Source organism: Microtus ochrogaster, linkage group LG4, assembly GCF_000317375.1.
Source record: "Microtus ochrogaster isolate Prairie Vole_2 linkage group LG4, MicOch1.0, whole genome shotgun sequence".
In the NCBI taxonomy this organism is placed as follows: domain Eukaryota; kingdom Metazoa; phylum Chordata; class Mammalia; order Rodentia; family Cricetidae; genus Microtus; species Microtus ochrogaster.
In genome coordinates, this window is record NC_022030.1 from 11,131,946 (window position 1) to 11,132,196 (window position 251).

Genomic DNA, 251 nt, shown 5'->3' on the forward strand with positions numbered 1-251 from the left:
GCAAACATTATGGGTCAACAATATATTTGGAAGTTAGTAAAGCCTTATAAACAAAACAAATGTGGGCCTAAAGAGGGAATAGACAACTTTATGTGTAAAGTAAAGTTGGCGAGAAAAGGAAGAAGGGAAGTAAAATAAACAATTAAAATCAGCCTCAGAGAGAAAATCTGTGTTGCCAGAGTGGTGGATCAGAGCACAAGAAAATCAATCCCGACACCTTTAAAATATAGAGCAAATGGGTATTACGGTAA